The 19,624-nt window shown below is 31.0% G+C and overlaps 3 long non-coding RNA genes across 5 annotated transcripts; all 3 read right to left on the reverse strand.

The window, feature by feature from the left end:
- Window positions 1-8,843: 8,843 nt before the first annotated feature.
- LOC123892722 lies at window positions 8,844-9,487 on the reverse strand. The gene is made up of 2 exons (XR_006803272.1): window positions 9,292-9,487; window positions 8,844-9,202 (listed from the first exon to the last, which is right to left on the reverse strand). It is a non-coding gene; the product is annotated as an uncharacterized LOC123892722 (long non-coding RNA).
- Window positions 9,488-12,403: 2,916 nt separating this feature from the next.
- Window positions 12,404-19,042, reverse strand: LOC123892721. 3 transcript variants are annotated; one of them, XR_006803271.1, is made up of 3 exons: window positions 18,808-19,038; window positions 17,607-18,718; window positions 12,404-12,455 (listed from the first exon to the last, which is right to left on the reverse strand). It is a non-coding gene; the product is annotated as an uncharacterized LOC123892721 (long non-coding RNA). The 3 variants fall into 3 exon arrangements; XR_006803270.1 differs by lacking the exon at window positions 12,404-12,455 and adding an exon at window positions 16,243-17,516 and having other exon boundaries at window positions 17,554-18,718; window positions 18,808-19,039; XR_006803269.1 differs by lacking the exon at window positions 12,404-12,455 and having other exon boundaries at window positions 18,149-18,718; window positions 18,808-19,042.
- LOC123892720 lies at window positions 12,841-13,431 on the reverse strand. Its single transcript, XR_006803268.1, has 2 exons — window positions 13,200-13,431; window positions 12,841-13,111 (listed from the first exon to the last, which is right to left on the reverse strand). It is a non-coding gene; the product is annotated as an uncharacterized LOC123892720 (long non-coding RNA).
- Window positions 19,043-19,624: the final 582 nt, after the last annotated feature.

Below are 19,624 nucleotides of genomic sequence, written 5' to 3' on the forward strand. Positions count from 1 at the left end.
TTTTTTGGTTTATTTTGCCAAATGGAAAACTGCTTTTAGTACTTTGAAAATGAAAAGTGTGACATACCGATACTTCTCTGGTAGTTAATTTTTTGGATTTGTTAAATAATTAATATATCTAATTAGGCATTGGATTTGATAGAGAGAATCCTTCGCAACTATGATCAGGAGGAGTTTGAAATCACTTGATGTCATAACTAATTCCGAACCGGATACTGGTGAGAAAAAAAAAATATATATATATATATATATAATTTACAATATAGATCAAATATATCATTTATTCAATAAACCTATATAATTATATATGCATTATATATCAGCAAGTAAGTACATGGACTTCTAATTTTTTTTCAAACCTTGTCCATACATATTACATGGAATATCTATCGAGACTTGAACCATAAACTTCTGACTCTTATAATGCTTAGTTCGATTAATTTAACCGGCTGAATTATTCATTCCACCATAAAACTGAACTATGTTTACCGTAAACTTCTGAAATTTAATGGCTGAGAAATGCTAACATGTGCCATTTTAAGGAGTATTTAATTAACTAGTATCTTACTTAATGTATTTCAAAAATTGTAATAATCAACTTTATTAATTAAAAAAATATGGTTCACTATATTTTTTTTTTGGTCAAGAGTTCACTATATTTATTATTTATTTAAATGAATTTGAAAGGCAAATTAAGATCTCTTATAAAAAATCATGATGATACACACCTGGAAAAAAAAAATTATAAGTATTATAAAATTCCAAAACATATTAGCAATTCAAAACTCAAAATAACAATAACAATTGTTACTATCACAACATAATACTATAATAATGAGTCCTATTCACCGAATATATATATATATATAGGGTTATGATCAAATGACACCAATGCAAGGTGTTAAACTTTTTATATGACACCTTCGATAATTCTTTATCACATAATCGTATTACAAAATCGACCGTTGGATTGAAAGATACTATAACATAGATCATATATATAGAATATAATGGAAATCGTTTGATATGTCAATGAGATACATCAAAATCAACATGTATATATATAGTGGATGCATATAATTTATTAACGACGCCCGATTGTTAACAAACGAAAAAGAATATAGTAGACGCATATAATTTAAAAAGGCTTGATTGTTAACAAACGAAGAAAAATTGGATGCATATAATTTTTTTTTATTAAGGATGCATATAATTAGCCAGACGCGTGTATCATCATGATCTTTGGCAAAAGTATCATAATTTGCTTTTCAAATTCATTTAAATAATTAATAAATATAGTGGTCCGTATCTTTTAATTAATAAAGTTGATTATTACTATTTTTGAAATACATTAAGTGAAATAGTAGTTAATTAAATACACTTTAAAATGTGTTCTTATGGCACATGTTAGCTTAGCCCGTTTGCTGGTTACGTCTCATACGGGTAGTAGTATAATTAATCGTTATAGATGAGAATTATTGAAAGAAAAGGATATCCTATTTTCTTTTGGGTACCATAAGAGGGGCAAAGCCCCAAAATAGGAAGGAAAAAGAAAACTAAGAATATCCTATTATTTTATGCTTAGTTTTTTGAGTCATTAATTTATTTTCTTAGTCATCAATTTATTTATTTTTGTTTGATGATAAAGATATATGAAATAATAATTGGTTGAAAGTGTTTTTTTTTTCTTTTACAATAGCAAATTCAAGACATTTCATTAATAAGTTCAAGGGTCATGCTAAACAATATATGTGTTGTTATGCATATCAAAAACGAAAATTAAAGATATAATTAATATTGGAAATATAACTTTTTATATTTATAAAATATCAATTGGACAATTTTTTTTTGTTTTTTTTTTAACAAGCCAAAATTATATATATATATATATATATATATATATATATATATATATATATATAAACAAAAATCTTCTCAGCACAAGACGTGCCAAGAGAGACTGAGTAAGGTTACAATAAAGTCAAAATACAAGAACCAAAAGAACTATACAAGACTCAAGCAAAACATAGGACTAGACCACCAACTATGACAATTCAAAGCTAAAGTACTACTCGTCGATTGGACAATTTTTAAGATAAAATTTTCTTATTAATATGTTTAACTTGTGTTCAGGGACACTCTTTAGCATTTTCTAAAAGTTCAATACATGGAGGCAACAACTCAAATATAGCGACTATACTAAATGACAAACTTTATTTTTAGCAACTATATTCGTTTGTCGCCAGTTATAAAATTTAACCTCAAAGTTCGAATGAAAATATATAACATTTTTAATTCTACCTTAAGTAGCTAAATTCAGAGACACCAACACGAAAACTACTATAAATTGCTTCCACTACATTCTTTGAGTCGGTTTCGAATATAACATTTGTGAGTCCTCTTTGCTCCAATTCATTCATAATTAACTTCAAGCAAGGCCGATGATTCGCCTTCAATTATAGAACACCTTCCTTGTATCCCAGAGGTTTCATTCACCACAAAATTCAATTCGTCGAAAATGTAATTCAATTAGTAGAGATATCACATATAATATGTGAAAATCGTAGTTCGAATCCTTGTACATCCATTTATTCACCTTAAAAAATGAAATTTTTGTCAATATTCTACTTGACCAAAAACAAAATCATTCATTCTTACCAATGGAAATTGGATCTAACGAAAGAATTTAAACTCTTACAATATGACAAGTTAACATTCAAAATTTGCCGGAAAGTTATTATATCTATTTATTTTTTTTTAGAAATATTATATCTATATATTTAGTGCATGATATATGGTTCGAGTAAGATTACTTTTAGTAGAGAGAACCTATGAAAAACAAAATATCATTCATTCTTTTATAATTACTGAAAAGCTAATTGGGGAAATTGCTATATCTTATTATATTTTATGCTATATATTAAATTTCATCTTTTAAACTTCTACAATTTCTGATTCATGACTTCATTTGAAGGAGAACAGAAAATGTTATTTACATTTTTACAATAATGAATAGAAGTATATTAATTTTGTTGAATAGTTCAAGACAATATTAATTTTTTTAATTATATCAATATATATAACATATCCAAAAAAAAAAGTAAAACTAAAAAAGAACTAGATGACAAAGGAAAAAAATATTAAAAAGTAAAATGATAATTTAAAAAAATAGAAGGAGGCAATAGTTAATTAATTAAATACCGTTATTAGCAGTTAGTGTAGTGGGTATAGCCACTAATTAAGGTATAGGTATAGTGAGAGAATAAGGTTGAAAATTCCTGATGTGGAAATTGGTTGCATGTGAACCATATGAGATGTGGGGATGACGATAAAGAAGAGATAGGAAATTGTTTATGATTTGGCTATTCTTTTGTTTGCACGTAAAATTGAATTGAACTAAACAATGCACAAAGACACTTTAGTAGAGGAAAATGACTTGAGAGAGTTGTTTACTCCAAAAAATAACTAAGTCCAAATCAATAGATCATATCCAACCATCAACATATTATTTTTGTTCAAATTTATAGATATTATGTTTTTTCAAATCATCAAGAAGAAAATTCCAAGATTAATTATGATTGGTTACTAAATACTCCACGTAAGAATAGATAGTTATTTTAATGGAGAAAATTTCCATTCTAAAGTATATACATCCTAAATGAATAATGTCAGCAATACTCTCTTTAATACGCATGTTTCAACACACTTCTTTTTATTGGTTAAAATTTATATGACTTCCACCAAATTTATATAGGACTTACATAATTTTGTGGGGCACATATAATTTTTAAACAATAAAAGAAACAATGGTAAAAAATTATATGTTAGAGAGGGTATTGCTAACACTTCTCTAAAAAAAAACACAAATTGTGTGTTTTCTAAGTATGTGTACGGTTCTTCCAAAATATAAAACCTCATTGACCATTACACGTATGCCAATACATAATTTTAATTACGAATATTTATAATTGTGTAATAGTAAAAATTATAAAAATTTAATATTTTGAAAATATCAATCGAAACAAATCAAACAAGATCTTTTATATGATAATATTTACATTTATATACTTTTAGAAAAATATGGTCAAAAAAGACATATAAATAGTGCATTTAGTCAAAGTGAACCTTATAAAATGAAATGGAGGGAGTAAGAGTTTTTGTGCTATTCGGATGTGTACTTATGAAATCGTGTACGAGTTTCTAAGAAATGTGGGAATGAGTAAAGTTGTTCTCTTAATTTATTTTTGGCTTAAAAGTAGTTTTATCCTCTCTGTTTTGAAAAAATCGGAATTTTACCCCCTTATTTTATAATTTATTCAAAACAGGAGATAAAACTGCATTTAAGCCTTTATATTTTTTTTGTACATGAGAGGGCAAAAGTCCAAGTTGTTCTCTTAATTTAATTGGACAAAATTGAACTACACTAGCATAGGTCCTAAAATTATAGTGAAGTTGCCTTTTCAAGTTCAACTACCTTTCATGCATTTTCAAAAGCAAACCAATTCCTGAGGGCATTTTTTTTTGGTTAGCACCTAAGGGCATGTTTACTTCCATGAAATGTCTCCTCTTTTTTTATTTTCATTTTATGAGTAAAAATAGTCTTTTATAGATCACTATAGGGTAAACTTTCATTAATTAAGTACATGCATGTTTAGTCGATGAAATGTTTCCTCTGTTTATTTTTAGGTTTTGTAAGTAAAAATAGTCTTTTATCGATAAGGTTGAACACTTATTCAACCTCATCATATGTTTGTGGTGAATAAGTGTGGCGTATTTAGAAGGCCCCATATCGAGAGACTAATTCTTGTGCAGTGCAAATATTTTAGCTAATTTAGCATGTGTAACTGTTTAAATCCATTTTTCTAATTGGTGTTTCAACTCGCGTTTAATTAAGGGACAATATTTTTCTGACAAATGCTAATATGTGCTCTAAGGATTCATGATAAGTAACTTAATATAGAAGTTGCGCATTCAACTTTTCAAAAATCAAATTGTTGTGTTTTTCAATACGTTTTTCTTTTAGGTTTCTTAACATGTACTCTTATGATACAAATTAGAAAACCCTATTTTTCTATTTGCACCGCATGCCCTCTTGATATTGAAAAACAAAAAATGTGGCGTTTTGAAAGCAATAAAACAATTTTTTTTCATTTTCTCTATTTATTTTTTTTTCATTTTTTATATGGATGCTCGTTGTGATTAATGCAAGAATAAGAAAGCAAGCCACTGTTCTCATGAACTTAGCTCAGTTGGTAGTGACATTGCGTTATATACGCAAGAGTTGGGGTTCGAATTCCGGACACACTTATCCATTTTTAAGATGAAATTTCTAGCCACTAGACATACTTAAAAAAAAAAAAAAGAGCTACTTTTTATTCATTTGCCATGATCAAATTTAGCCTTATTATTTATGTACCAAAAAAGTTTAGCCTTATTTTACTTTAAAAATAGAAAACATTTAAAATAAACATAGCCTTATTTTGTGACATGGGATGAGGATATAATATTAAGTAACAAATTAATATTGCATATTCTAAATAGTATTGCTGTATTTTTATTGTACACCACGACACATCTTTTCTTTTTCTTTTTTCTCTAGTCATGACTACACAACATTTTACCACACATCTTTTCTTTTCTTGATTAAGTTAACCACACATCTTTTCTTTTCTTTTCTTTCCAACAACTCAATGACAAAACCAAATAGTGCTTAGATAAATATAAGACACAAATCTAAAAATGACTCTACCCCTAATGCAAAACAATTAAGAATGAAGCCAAAAGCAATGGTCAAAATTAAGCCAAAAAATGACTCTACCCCTAAAAATAAACTCAAAATTATTCGAACTCATTTAACAAGAATGAAGCCAAAAGCAACGGTCACCTAATGCAAAACGAATAAGCAAAAGGACAGAAAAACAACAGAATTGAAGGAAACAACATTCTGGTTGTGAATGTTCTCTTAATATGGGACAATGGGGGCCATGTGACACAAACAACATGTTCTTCTCATAGTTGGAATTTTGATCATAATTCAAAACAACAAAACATTAAACAATATGGATTTTATGCAACTCTAAATTGGATATCATCACATGAAGGAATCTACATTTTCCCAATTTCAATTCATTATGGTGACATGCACATTGGAGTCATACTCAACCTATCAACAAAAATACAAAAACAAAATTATAAACATTGGAAGATTCGAATAATAAACAATTTATTATAACTACTACTTTGTACCTAATTTCCTAAAGCACTTATTGTCTAAGAATTGGAAAACTATACATTTGAGTAATTATGTTTAATTATATATAAGGTGTTTATATTATATGCTCAGTAGCATTGGTACATGGTCTATAATTGTCCAAAATATTTGCCTCAGAGGCAGACACGTGAAACATATTTCATACATTTTAAAATGAGTTTAATTTTTATATACTTTGTTGGTGTTAAATGTTTTATATTGCAAATAAATCACAACCAATTAAGAAACTTTGAAACTTTGAGGCATGCAAACACCGAAAATGATATCAAAAATGAGAATTTGAAAGTTTTGAGGAGGAGTCTGAGAAATATATAAAGTAAAAGAGTTCATCATACTTAATCAATCAGCTGATCTGTTTTGAGGTGGTGTTAAATGTTTTACTTTGCCAATAAGTCACAACCAATTATAAGTGTGACTTTAGAAATAATAATTATTAAATTTACGTTTTTAATGATTTGATGGTTTGTGATTGATCGGATGATTAAAATCATTTACCATGATTGTGTAAATAAATTAGATCAATTACCAAACATGAGAGTTTTTTTCAATTACAAATCCACCTCAAGAGCAATCAAACAATTTCAGCTTGTTCAATTTTCTTGCAAAACATGGATTACAAAGGATGAAGCTTTTGGACATAATCAAACTGTTCAAATCTCAAGTAGAGAATGAAGGAGGTTAGTGGTTGGCTCTCAAGAGACGGCGTGTAGAAGGCAAGGCGAATGGTGGAGGTGGTGGTGGTCGGTTTGTTAAAAGATGGAAAATGCTAAAACCTAGCAGAGGAAGATGAAAGCTGCACCCAGTTAATGGACATTAGTCAGACTTGGAATGTTTCTTTAGAAAATAGTTACTTGGAATGTTTCACAGTTTTTGGCTGCACTTCTCAACTATTGTTTTAAAGCAAAAAAATGTTGTAGTGATTAGTCAATGCTCATCAACACTATTTAAAATTCACATAGTTTGGTGACAATTAATCAGATAGTTTTGTTTTTTTTTTAACGGCAAAATGATATTTGTTGTAAATTGTCTTGAAAACGTGGAAAAACAGCAAAAGCTGTTGTTTTGGTAGCCCAGGAGAAATTCTGGTGCCCCGGGCGAAATTGTGCAGCAGGAAAGGGGTTGCTTTATGTTTTTGCGCCTCAGGCGGAAAAGTCTGCGCCCCAGGTGGAAAAGTTGGCGCCCCGGGCGAAAATTGTTGCAGGGTATTTAAAGGGTCACGTTTTCTGTTTTTTGACAGCAAGTTTTGAGGGTTTGTTTCACCAAAATGGCGGCTAGGGTTAAGAGGGTTACTCTTGGTTCATCTCTAGGTTTTGGGTGTTGATTCTTTCATCTTGTAATCACTTATCATTGAAATCTCTTGGTCACGGGAATAGATTTGGGAAAAGGCTAGAATTAGGGTTGAAGTCTAATTCTTGCAACTCTTTTGTATTGAATCTCGTTGTAATCAAGTTTTTCATTGATAGTGGAACGGAGAGTGGCTCTCTCCCGCAGAGTAGGTCGGTTTTGACTGAACTGGGTAAACAATTGTTTCGTGTTCTTTACAGTTTTATCGCTTATCTTTTGTTCGTGATTATTATTGTTATTTCCACGTTTTGATTGCTTATTCGATTTGCTCCACACATCAAGATTTATTGGTGTGATTCAATCCGAATTCACAACAATATTTATCTATAAAAAAGAATTGGAAAAAAGTACAAGTGGTACTCAATCCACTTCTAAAGAAAAAGTACAAATAGTATATCACCCAATCCGAAAAAACCATACCAAAAACTATCTAGCTATACAATCAAAAAGATTCATACACCACTCATTAAACAAGCAAGGTGTACCAATCTTTTTTGCCAAAAGCCATTTCCAAGAAACAAGCTTAATTCTATTCACCATCTCTTGTAGCTCTACAATTCTCCCCAAAAAAATCCTATCATTACGAGTGCGCCATAAAAAGATGAATTTGTGTACCAATCAGATAGTTTTATACAAAGACATTAGCAACCTAAGGTGTAAACCTGAGTAAATCACTCTCCTCTGGCGATTTAAAACATGTAGTCTTTTATTTTTTTTCCCTACTATTTAGTTATCATGCTTTTGGTGGTTGAGTTGTGGGGGCTCTTTTGTCCTATATAGGTGTTTTACCAATATTTTCTCGTTGTTTGTAGTTTTAGTTTTTTTTTTCTTGGTTTATTTTTATAAGAAACGACATTAATTCATTCATTCAAATTGATACAATACATCGAATAATACAATTCAAAATCGCTAAAAACTGGCAAAGATGAATTTGTGAACAAAGTCACAGCTTCCACGTTAATAACATACGATGGTAAAACGCCTACAAACAAAGCCTACAAAAATTACGAAATTGAAGTGTTCGGAATACCCATGTTTCCAAGTTTGCAACGTTGATGGCGTCAAAGTCATTGATTGAATATGCACTGAGTCGAATCTAATCTGTTAATCCGAAACGAACAAACATTGTACCATAACGGGACAACACAATAACGCCACAACAAGACGACGACCAACAAAAATGTCTCACTAAGACGACGAAATCACAAAAAGAAAAGCTAAATATATGTGAAAACGGAAATGGTTAATAGTACGAAGGACTGGACAAACGAAACATGCAAATACATGCCATCCGTTGATGTCCACGCTAACAATGGTGTGATTTCCGCCAAATGCTAATATTATAATATTTAAGTTCATAAAAGTAAAAACACATGTTCATTCTTGTGTTTAATAATATCTGTTCTGTCTTATTTAGAAATCACTTATTGAAAGGGAAAAGAAAAACAATTTAGAATTTGGGGAGGGGGGGGGGGGGGTGATTTTACCACCACCCCTCTTTACGTTCGTATCGACAATAACCATTCAAGCAATACCGCATGGCATCATTAATTTTCTTACAATCTTTGTTAGTAACACATTCTGTTCCTGTGTAATGTAAAGAAATAATACAAAAATATTACTAAAAAGGAGTGAAAGGTTTGTAAATAAGATAACAAAAAAAGAGGTTGATTTACCTGGTTTCAAAGGCGGTAAATTACTTATAGTGACTATACCTTTGACTACAACAAGAAAGAGGAAAACAAAAATGATCACCGGAAAAACAAATTTGAGATTTTCAGCCATTTTTTTGTTTTTGATTACTTGATGGAATGTTTTTTTTTTTTTTTTGGATTACTCATGCAATGTTTCTTTGATCATTTTATATATATGTTTTTTTTTTTAATTACTTCATGTAATGTTTTCTATTTTTGGATTATTTGATCACATCATGTAATGTTTCATGTCAATTTAATATAATTATATGTTGATGCAAGAAACCTTTTAAAAATTAGAATAATTTTTTTAACAAAAAGATTAGAATAATTATTAAATGTCTCTTAAAGTACATTTATGTATCATGTTTGTCCCTTTAGTTTATATAATGAAATCTCACATAAAACAAAATAATATTTGTAATTAGAGTTCACTAGTTATAAATCCATGTACGAGTTTGATTAAGGGACACTTAAAATATTTTTACAAATAAAAATTATGGTGGTTGTCATTTTCATCTATTGATTCAATTTCTTTGAAAGCATTTGCCAAATAGCTAACAATTATATATCTTGTTTTTTAGTTTACTGTATGTATGAAGCAACTTGCCTATGCAATTTTGGAACTTCTACTTGTCTCCATCTTTCATAAGATGAGGAATGTTGTGTTGAGTGTTAATGAGAATATGAATGTTCACAACGCCTCATGATCGTGTTTGAGTTTTTATATTTTTTTTAATTATAAGATAAAAAAATAATAATGTGGCAGCTGAGTCATTTAAGTGACTTGTCATATTAGCATTGAATTACTTTATATATTTTTCTTTTTGGCATGGCATCTCGAAGACCCAAACTCATCTCCTAGCAAGGTTTACACCTCGAGCAGCATCGTATCCACCACCACCTACATTACGAGCAGGGAGAAAGCGTCTCTCATTTCTTGTTTCAAATGGGCCACCGTTAAAATTGTTGAATAGACTTCCATCTCACTCTCAAAAAGTAACTCCTACGATGACGATGATCAAACAGATGTACATTGCACGATTCAAAAACTTTGACAATGTGAAAAATAACACTCCACTACGTACTCTCACGATTGGAGTGGATCTGAGATCAATTCTCATATTAAAACGGACTTGGAAAGTGTTAACTTTCAAAAGTGAAATTCAAACCCATTTAACAAGAATGAAGCCAAAAGCAACGGTCACCTAATGCAAAACGAATAAGCAAAAGGACAGAAAAACAACAAAATTGAAGGAAACACATTTTGGTTGTGAATGTTCTCTTAATATGGGACAAAATGGGGGCCATGTGACACAAACAACATGTTCTTCTCTTAGTTGGAATTTTGATCATAATTCAAAACAACAAAACATTAAACAATATGGATTTTATGGTGACATGCACATTGGATATATCATCACATGAAGGAATTTACATTTTCCCAATTTCAATTCATTATGGTGACATGCACATTGGAGTCATACTCAACCTATCAACAAAAATACAAAAACAAAATTATAAACATTGGAAGATTCGAATAATAAACAATTTATTATAACTACTACTTTGTACCTAATTTCCTAAAGCACTTATTGTCTAAGAATTGGAAAACTTTACATTTGAGTAATTATGTTAAATTATATATAAGGTGTTTATATTATATGCTCAGTAGCATTGGTACATGGTCTATAATTATCCAAAATCTTTGCCTCAGAGGCAGACACGTGAAGTAATGCATGGATAAGCATATATCATACATTTTAAAATGAGTTTAATTTTTATATACTTTGTTGGTGTTAAACGTTTTACATTGCAAATAAATCACAACCAATTATGAGACTTCGAAACTCTGAAGCATGCAAACACCAAAAATGATATCAAAAATGAAAATTTGAAAGTTTTGAGGAAAAGTCTGAAAAATATATAAATTAATAGAGTTCAAGATTAAATTGAAATTATCTTGTGTTTGTTCTATAGGCATCAATCGGACAACATCTTTAATTCTTTATAATAATGCATAACTTTCATTCATGTTATAAATACTAAATCTCATGATTGATTAATCCAAAAATGAGAGTTTTTCAATTACAAATCCACCTCAAGAGCAGGCAAGTTCTACCATGAACAAATAGATGATATATGGTGTATGGTGCACAGTTTCATTATAACGAATACGAATTTTACAAAATTCATTGTTGAATTGAAAGTTTATATCGTATAGATCATCTTTACATAAAAAGATCCATAATCAACACATGGCAAGAAGCATTTTAAAGAGCAAAAATATGGCTAATAAATTTTGGGACGATGTCGTCACTTATAGCGTGTACTCTTCAAAATGTCAAAGTAACTTACATTTTGGAACGGAAGAATAGAGATTAAAAGAATGACACATGAGCAAATCTAAATGAAGCTTTGTCAATTTCACAGTAAGTTTGAAAAAGAAAAAAAAAACTAGTAAATGAACCTATACAATAGAGGTTAAAAAAAATAAATTAAAGTTTGAAAAATTAAAAGCTGACTACAACCTAGTCACAATAATTAGTGAGTGTGGGAAAAAAATAGTAATAATATTAAAAAATAATTTAGTGATTTGGAAGAAAAAAAATGTTTGCGTTGGATTTGCTGTCGATAATAACCGGTCTCTAATTTGGTCTCTATAATTACTTAGCGACTGATTTAGCGACCGAATATTTTTTTACTTTGAAGCTCAATATTTTGATCTCTAATTCGGTCTCTAAAGTGACCGAAATATTGGTCACTAATTGTCGGTCTCCAATTCGATCTCTATAATTATGTAGTGACCGATTTAGCGACTAAATATATTTTTACTTTTACTTTTGAAATTTTGGTCTCTATTTTGGTCTCTAAAGTGGCCGAAATTTTTCAATCACTAAATCCGTCTCTAAACGCGAGATTTCTATTAGTAAAGGAGGTTAAAGTGGTTGGCTCTCAAGAGACGGCATGTAGAAGGCAAGGCGAATGGTGGAGGTGTTGGTGGTCGGTTTGTTAGAAGATGGAAGAAAGGCTGCAAAATGCTAAAACCTAGCAGAGGAAGATGAAAGCTGCACCACATTTGTCAGACATGGAATGTTTCTTTAGACAATAGGTAACACTCGCTAAGTAAAAATTGAAACCTATACCTTTTAGGCAACATTTTTCACAGTTTTTGGCTGCACTTTTCAACTATTGTTTTAAAGCAAAAAAATGTTGTAGTGATTAACATGGTGCTCATCATGCACTATTTAAAATTCACATGGTGCCAAGGTGCAACTCCCCCGAGAGGATAATACCTCTTCATAGTATGGTGACTATTGGCAACCTAAAGTGTAAACCTGAATAAATCACTCTAATCGTACCATAACGGGACAACACAATAACGCCGCAACAAGACGACAACCAACACAAACGTCGCACTAAGACGACGAAATCACTAAAAGAAAAGCAAAATATATGTGAAAAGGGAAATGGTCAATAGTACGAAGGACTACACAAATGAAACATTCGAATACATGCCATCCGTTGATATCCACACTAACAATGAGGTGATTTCCACCAAATGCTAATATTATAATATTTAAGTTCATAAAAGTAAAAACACATGTTCATTCTTGTGTTTGTTAATATTTGTTTCGTCTAATTTAGCACCGCTCACATGAAAATCACTTATTGAAAGGGAAAAGAAAAACAATTTAGAATATATGGACATATCGACAATAACCAATCAAGCACTTTCGTTTGACACCATTAAGCCTCGGAAGAATTTTATAACAATCTTTGTTAGTAAGACATTCTTTTCCTGTAATGTAAAGAAAGAATACAAAAATATTACTAAAAATGGATGAAAGGTTTGTATATAAGATAACAAAAGAAAGAGACTGATTTACCCGATTTGTAAGCTGGTAAATAATTTGTAGTGACTATACCTTTGACTACAACAAGAAAGAGGAACACAAAAATGATCATTGGAAAAAAGAAATTGAGATTTTTAGTCATTTTTTTTTATGATTGCTTCATGGAATTTTTTTTTTTGGATTACTCATGCAATGTTTCTTTGATCACTTTATATATATATTTTTTTTTTGAATTACTTCATGTAATGTTTTTTTTTTTGGATTATTTGATCACATCATGTAATGTTTCATGTCAATTTAAAATAATTATATGTTGATGCAAGAAACCTTTTCAAAATTAGAATAATTTCTTTTAACAAAAAGATTAGAAAGGTCTTAATAATTGACCCTTAGACAATTAGAAAGGTTTTTTACATTACAGGAAAAGAATGTCTTACTAACAAAGATTGTTATAAAATTCTTCCGAGGCTTAATGGTGTCAAACGGAAGTGCTTGATTGGTTATTGTCGATATGTCCATATATTCTAAATTGTTTTTCTTTTCCCTTTGAATAAGTGATTTTCATGTGACCGGTGCTAAATAAGACGAAACAAATATTAACAAACACAAGAATGAACATGTGTTTTTATTTTTATGAACTTAAATATTATAATATTAGCATTTGGTGGAAATCACCTCATGATGAAAATCAGATATAAAACGCTTACCATGATCCATGAGGTTGATGTAATGTCAATTTAATATAATTATATGTTGATGCAAGAAACCTTTACCATGAGGTTTGTAATAATTTTGTTTATAATTTTCATGAGTCAACATTAAAATCTTTAAAAAAAAATTAATTTTATTAAAATGATATGGTATTTTATAATTGATCTATTTACTTTTAGCAAAAGTGCGAGTAACGGGTATGGGTACTTAGCTACCTATAAGGTATGGGGATGGGTACAAAGATTGCTATCCATGCGGGTATGGGGATGGGTACAAGTATTTTTTCAAACTGTGAGTATGAGGATGAGTATTATAGTACCATACACATACCTTACTCATTACCATCCCTAATTATAAATTCATGCATTGCACGAGTTTGATTAAGAGACACTTAAAATATTTTTACAAATAAAAGTTATGGTGGTTGTCATTTTCATCTGTTGATCCAATTTCTTGAAAGCATTTACCAAAGAAATTTACTTCTCGCACCCCCGGAAGACACGAGGCCCCCGGTATTCTCAAAATACCCCCATCGCTTCTTAAGAAGCGAGCGTACAAATTTGCAAAAGTGAATCACCGTTGATTGGTTGCAGCGTTGCGAGAGATATGATAATGTATGGTTCGCTTTCCAAGTAGGGAACGTGTCGGCAGTAAAAACACAGCCCCCAAGCAGTCAAAACTGATTGACACGTGGCCAATTATGATTGGCTACGAGTGAGGTGCGTATAGTGGCTCAACCAATTAGAATGCATCAAAATTTCTATAAAAGGGATACATTTGTGTGAAAAACATTTACACCAAAAATCTCTTCTTCCTTCTTTGGCCATTCATTCTGTTAAATTTTTTTGGTAGTTTTTATTGTTATTTAAGTTAATTTTTTGTGTAAAGGGTCGCATGTTTTCGATTACCCATAACACTATTTTGTCACCATAGTTGGGAATGCTACGTTGTTTTGTCACCATAATTGTGAATGTTATGGTAATCAACATTTGACTTTTTTGTGTCCCATATTAATTAGGAATATTATGACTAATCAAAATCGGTGCTACGTTGTTTGTTGTTGATGTTTTCCCATCCGTCAACTTTTCGGTTTTGCATGTTCGTTTTTATTAACTTTTTATGTAATTTGTTTAGGAGTTATATGGGTCTATGCAAAACTTTTTGGTTCAAACTACCAAAGTTTTGGAATGGGTCTGTTGGTTGAGGCTGGTTATTGTAATTTAATATTATTTTTTGAGAATGTTATAACTAACCGAAATAGGTACTATCAAGCTTCATATTTGAGCTACGCGGTTGGGACTGTAGTGGACACAAATGGGACTCTCCCATGGAGATTAAGTGAATGGTAGTGGAGATTGAAAGAGAAATAGGGCCGTATTTATATGTTTATTTCCGGCTCGGGTGGAATTCTCCGAAGGTTTCAGCTTAGGAGGAGAGGACGAAGAGGACATTGAGATTGTTTAGTTTATTAAATTGAAAATGAAAATGTTGGATGTAATATTCAAAATGATGTAATTTTTTTGTCTAATTATTAAATAAAACAAAATTGTTTATATGTGATATTTATTCTTTTCGTACAAAACAATCGCTATCTTGAAAGCGAACACGCTCCTAGTTCGCCATCTGTGGAGCGAACACCCGCCTAGTTCGCCATCTTAGGAGCGAACACTATCATTGTTCACCCTTTTGGGAGCAAACACCCCCTAGTTCGCCATCTTGGGAGTGAACACCCCAAATTTTCGTCACCTTGGTAGCGAACACCCCAATGTTCGCCACCTCGGGAGCGAACACCCAGTGTTCGCCATCTAGGGAGCGAGCGAACGTAATGTACTCCCTCCGTCCCAAATTATAAGGAAAAAAACAAAAAACACACTTATTAAGAAAATCATTTAATATTCTAAAATTTGTCAAAAACATAATTTTGTTTCCAAAAATACCCTTATTAACTTATCACATGAAAAATCAAATGATAATCATAATATTAATTAGAGTGACTCTATAAAGGAATAAATGTTGTTGATGAAGCAATTGAAATACGTAAAGTTGGTTAATTCATGGGTTCAATACCAAGAAAGAGGGGAAAGAAGGGTCATCCATTAATTCAAATTTTAATACCAAGAAGTTCTTGACCATAATAAATTCTAGTAATCATAATAAATTGAATTGTTTTGGAAAACATAACTAAGGGTATTTCTGGAACTTTAGAATTAAATTGGTCAAATTTGAGTTTTTTCTCTTATAATTTGGGACAAAAAAAAGAGGCTTTTTTCCCTTATAATTTGGGACGGAGGGAGTATATTAGAGTCAGATTGCAGATTGTGTTTTCCTGCATAATCCATCTATGAAAATACTTATTTACATAACATTAAACAAATTATTATCCAAAATATTCCAAAGCATCAAATAGAAACAAAATAAAACAACCAAAGTTAAAAATAACATTTCCTAGTGTTGACTACTAGAACAGGGTCCACCCTGATTCGGTACAAATGTCAAACTGTATGCAGACTCGAGTTCGTTGTAAACACGAGAGCAGTTTGGAACTTCATCGTTGTGCATAACACCCTTGAGTATGTTCCGGATGCTAGCCAATATACCAAGCATAATAGAGTGTCTAGCCGGGGTACGGACGATGTAAGGATGTGATATCCTGAAATACCACGACATGTATCCAGGGGCGGTGTCTGACGGAATGGTAGCACGACTGCCAAGCATGTCAGAACGTGATCCGTGTAATTGAGCCAATACTGATCAATATGATTTACCGTGTCCAATATATTCGCGGCGGAATCTGGATGACGGGAAATAGTCTGCACGTAGCCAAATTGTCGTAACACTCTCTCTGGAAGATATCTTACTTTGATCGGCCTACACCTGATCCAACCGGAGAACAAAGATATATCCTCAAAGGGACAAACATCTTGATGGACCTTGTAAGGAGTCCATGTGATGTCGTTTGGAAGCAACCGATCCATCAAACTGTTCAAATCTCAAGTAGAGAATGATAATGGATTTGCCATCAAAGCTTTGATAAATAATAGAAAAGGGAGAGTTCACTTTGTGAAGCTTTGTCAATTTCACAATAAGTTTGAAAAAAAAGAAAACTTAAAGTTTGAAAAATTAAAAGCTGACTACAACCTAGTCACAATAAGCAGTGAGTGTGGGAAACAAATAGTAATAATATTAAAAAAGAATTTAGTGATTTGGAAGAAAAAAATGTTTGTGTTGGTGCTGTCGATAATAACCGGTCTCTAATTTGGTCTCTATAATTACTTAGCGACTGATTTAGCGACCGAGTATTTTTTTACTTTGAAGCTCAATATTTTGATCTCTAATTCGGTCTCTAAAGTGACCGAAATATTGGCCACTAATTGTCGGTCTCCAATTCGGTCTCTATAATTATGTAGTGACCGATTTAGCGACTAAATATTTTTTGACTTTTACGTTTGAAATTTTGGTCTCTAAAGTGCCCGAAATTTTTCGATCACTAAATCGGTCTCTAAACACGAGATTTCTATTAGTGAAGGAGGTTAAAGTGGTTGGCTCTCAAGAGACTGCATGTAGAAGGCAAGGCGAATGGTGGAGGTGTTGGTGGTCGGTTTGTTAGAAGATGGAAGGAAAGCTGCAAATTGCCAAAACCTAGCAGAGGAAGATGAAAGCTGCAAATTGCCAAAACCTAGCAGAGGAAGATGAAAGCTGCACCACATTAGCCAGACTTGAAACCTATACCTTTTAGGCAACATTTTTCACAGTTTTTGGCTGCACTTTTCAACTATTGTTTTAAAGCAAAAAAATGTTGTAGTGATTAGTCAATGCTCATCAAGCACTATTTGAAATTCACATGGTGCCAAGGTGCAACTCCCCCAAGAGGATTATATCTCTTCATAGTATGTTGACTATTAGCAACCTAAAGTGTAAACCTGAATAAATCACTCTCCTCTCGCGGTTTAAAACATGTAGTCTTTTATTTTTGGTGGTTGAGTTGTGGGGGCTCTTTTGTCCTATATCGGTGTTTTACGGGAATTTTCTCGTTGTTTGTAGTTTTAGTTTTTTTTCTTGGTTTATTTTTACAAACAACGACATTAATTCATTCATTTAAATTGATAGAATATATCGAATAATACAATTCATAATCGCTAAAAACTGAAAAGAATGAATTTGTGAACAAACTCGCAGCATTCATGTTAATAGCTTCGACGGTAAAACGCCTACAAGTGTGACAAAACCTACAAAAATGACGAAATTTAAGTGCTAGAAATACTCATGTTTCCGAGTATGCAACGTTGACGGCGCCAAAGTCATTGATTGAATATGCACTAAGCCGAATCTAATCTGTCAATCTAAAACGAACAAACATCGTACCATAACAGGACAACACAATAACGCCGCAACAAGACGACGACCAACACAAACGTCTCACTAAGACGAGAAATCACAAAAAGAAAAGCTAAATATATGTGAAAACGGAAATGGTTAATAGTACGAAGGACTAGACAAACGAAACATGTGAATACATGTCATCCGTTGATTTCCACACTAACAATGGGGTGATTTCCGCCAAATGCTAATATTATAATATTAATATTATAATATTTAAGCTCATAAAAGTAAAAACGCATGTTCATTCTTGTGTTTGTTAATTTCTATTTCTGTCTTATTTAGCACCGCTCTTGTGAAAATCACTTATTGAAAAGAAAAACAATTTAGAATTTAGGGGGGTGATTTGACCCACCACCCCATCTTATTTTCGTATCGACAATAACCATTCAAGCAATTCCGTTTGACATCATTAATTTTCCGAAGAATTTTATGACAATCTTTGTTAGTAACACATTCTTTTCCTGTAATGTAAAGAAAGAATACAAAAATATTACTAAAATGGGGGTGAAAGGTTTGTATATAAGATAACAAAAGAAAGAGACTGGTTTACCTGGTTTGAAAGCTGATAAATTATTTGTAGTGGCTATACCTTTGACTACAACAAGAAAGAGGAAAACAAAAATGATCACTCGAAAAACAAATTTGAAATTTTCAGCCATTTTTTTTTTTTTGGATTACTTCATGGAATTCTTAATTTTTTTTTGGATTACTCATGCATTGTTTCTTTGATCACTTTATATATTCTTTTTTTTTTAGTTACTTCATGTAATGTTTTTTTTTTTGGATTATTTGATCACATCATGTAATGTTTCATGTCAATTTAATATAATTATATGTTGATGCAAAAAACCTTTTCAAAACTAGAATAATTTTTTTTAACAAAAAGATTAGAATAATTATTAAATGTCTCTAAAGGACATTTATGTATCATGTTTGTCCATTTAGTTTATAGAACGAAATCTCACATAAAACAAAATAATAATGTTTGTAATTAGAGTTCACTAGTTATAAATCCATACATTGCACGAGTTTGATTAAGAGACACTTAAAATATTTTTACAATAAAAATTATGGTGGTTGTCATTTTCATCTATTGATTTGATTCAATTTCTTGAAAGCATTTACTAACAACTTACAATCTCCTCCATGCAATTGAAGTTATATTTAATGAAAATGTAAGTCTTGTGCTGATGTATTGACATATTTTGGAGTTTCCACTTAAACATTTATTTGGTGGAATTTTATCCGAACTTTTTTTAGTCTAGGTTATTTTTATTTGCTTAATTTTTTGTTGTTTGATTTGTTTTTCTATTTGAGGTTTATGTCTCCATTTTTTTTTTGTTGTATCTCTTAATTATTTAATGCTT

This window comes from Trifolium pratense, linkage group LG6 (assembly GCF_020283565.1).
Source record: "Trifolium pratense cultivar HEN17-A07 linkage group LG6, ARS_RC_1.1, whole genome shotgun sequence".
Lineage (NCBI taxonomy): Eukaryota > Viridiplantae > Streptophyta > Magnoliopsida > Fabales > Fabaceae > Trifolium > Trifolium pratense.